We start from the raw sequence: 2843 nt of genomic DNA on the forward strand, positions 1-2843 counted from the left end.
CTGAAACTCAGGCTGCACCATGGGAGCTAACTGCTGGACCTTAGAACATAGTAGTACATTTGGGCTCCTTCAGAGAAAACACAGATATTTAGCTCAGTGGCCTGGGTTGACCACACTTTCTGTAATCGTCCTGCTACAGGAGAGACCAGAATGGCTCAGTGTGCCAAGCATCTTGAGGAGAGTGCCATTCTAGAAGCCGGTTAAATCTTTCAGTCCTCAGGTCTATTTTCAGTGAGAACATCTATGGCAGATACTGTTAGTGCTCCACCCAGATCCCTTCTACTAGACTGGGGCACACATCCTCATATGTACAAGTTGATGCCTAATGACTCATAGTTGCTTCTTTCTCCAGAGAATTGTCCCCCATTGAAGGAAGTTACCTCATCTTTTTTTTTTGGGCAGAAACCAAAATTGGGGCATCCAGCAATTGAGACAATGACAGACTGAAAATGGGATACAAAATGTTGGTCCTTTGCCCAAAGGTAGAAACAATTTTGTGATATTATGCACACTCCAAGGTTCCCCATGAAATCAGGCTGAAAGTAAAGTCCAGCTGAGACTACCTCCTACTTGCGTAACACCATTCCTACTCCATCCTGCTTTTCCCACTCCTCTTTCCCTGAGAGTCCACCTGCAATAGATCATGTCTCAGACTGCTTCCAGAAACCTTACCTGAGACAGCACCTCTTTTCACTTGGTAGTGCAAATAGTCCTCTTTTCTTTACATAATGTGTTTGTTGCCTATCAGCAGTTGCCACTTCCTCTTTTTTTAAGAGAACACACTTTATTCATGTGTCAGGTGGCTGTGGGCTTCAGTCCATTCTGGTCCCCAAGGGTGAATCTTGTTAAATTCAAGCCAATCGTGATAGTTTTATTCTCATTTCTAGTGAGTGATTTAAGAATAGAATGTGACCCAATTCTTGTCAATAGCACTGAAAGGAAGTCAGCTGGAGAGCATCTGGACATGTTTTCTTTGATCTTAAAAGGGGAGCAGAGAAAAAGATATGCTTATATTCCTATCTCTGGATATTGCCAAGTGGGAATGTGTTAGCAGAGCTTCAGCAGCCATTTTGTGACTACGAGGGAAATCCAAGATAATCTCAGACTTTGAGGGTTATGATGTGATTGAGCCTTGAATTAACTGATCCTGCAGCTGCTCCACTTCAGTTATGTAAAATAGTGAAAGTTGTATTTGTTTAAACAAATTAGTTGAGTCTGTTGCTATTTGTAAATGACAGTGTACTAGATATCTGCAAAGCTAGCCTCAAGAAAAGTTACTTTCTAAAGGCCAAGTGATATTGAGAATATAGAACAGAAAAAAGTAATTTATGTTCTCCATTCTGTTTTCCTATCATAAAGAGAAGAATGGGCTGGTAAGAATTTGTATGACATTGTGTTTTGGCTTATATAGCTGGTTTATTGAATGGGCTTAACTTGATGGAAGCAAAACAGGAAATAGGCTTATTTTCTATCCATTACTGACCTCAAAATTCTCTGTTGCATTTGCCTTGCCTCTCCTTCTCCTAATGACAGCTTTTTGTTCACTTTTAGCTGTAAGAACAATCTCATTTTTGTATTATAAAATGTAGTCTCAGCTACACCAATACGTTCAATCTTGCATTCAGTTAAAAATGTTATTTTTCCATAGCTCAGGCCTCAAGACTCATGGCTCAGGGTCTGGAAAAGGGGAAGGAATGGTGGTTGATTCTTTTAATATCCCATTCCTTATCCCATTTCCTGAGTCTTTTTTTTTTTTTTTTTTTAAGTGGGTGTTCAGTGTAGTTCTCTTACCCGTTGGCGACCATTTTCACTGTGATGGCTGGTGCCCAAATGCTGAGTCTTCTGTGGGACACATTTATGGTTTCGTTGGGTGCCTTCACTTGGGAACTCCTGTGCTTTGCATACCTGAGGCTAGTGATTCACCCTTTGCTTGATCTTCTGGAACCCCCTCCTTAGCTCCACTGAGAGGCACGTGGATGGCTAAAATTCCCCGTCTCCTTTGAGTTAGTCGTGGCAATGTGACTTTCTGAAATATGAATAATAAACATACATTTCACTTCTGGATGGAAGTATTTAATTGCCAGCGCTTGAGTCCCCAGCCCATCTTTTTCCTTAATGGCAAACTGCAAAGACTTGCTTTCGAAATATTGGAGTTGTAAGAAAACAGTCCCTGAGTGACATGGCGCAGAGCCTTCCACAAACCTACCTTAGACGTGCTGTCTAAGCAAAACCCCAAATCTTTATTTTAAGCCACTGAGATTTTGAGGCTGTTTGTTACTATAGATTTACCTTGCCCATCTTGACTGATATGGTTCTTTGCTTTGGGATTTACACTGAAATTTTGAGACACAAGAAAAAGTCTCATTGAACATGCTGTCACTCCTATAACTGCAGGGTTTTTTTTGGAATATTTGTATATACTTCCTGAGAGTACCTATGTCTTAATCTCATAATACTAAAATAACTTTAATAAGTTAATTACTTTTAGCTGTTCTACAAAGAAATTCCATGAGAAAACCTCTGAGCATTTCATGGGGGAAGACCATCATTTAAAAATCTGGTCTCATGTGGTCTACCTGTTCAGCTTTGACTGCCCCTCTCTCCAGCCTATAACCTCCAGAACGAGAAAATCTCAGCATCCACTTGTTCATTTTTGCCTCTGGAAATTTATCCTAACATTTTTATCTTCCTTTCTTGGAGTTTTCTCTTTCTTTTTGGTCTCACCTCTTCCATGAATTTAAGTCGACTAACCAAATGGTGATATTTATTCAGCATTGTCTTAGACTGAATTCCTGTAGACAGACTCCAAAACAAGGATTCCAGAGCAGGTATTTATTTGAGAG

Source organism: Pan troglodytes, chromosome 21 (genome assembly GCF_028858775.2).
Source record: "Pan troglodytes isolate AG18354 chromosome 21, NHGRI_mPanTro3-v2.0_pri, whole genome shotgun sequence".
NCBI lineage: Eukaryota > Metazoa > Chordata > Mammalia > Primates > Hominidae > Pan > Pan troglodytes.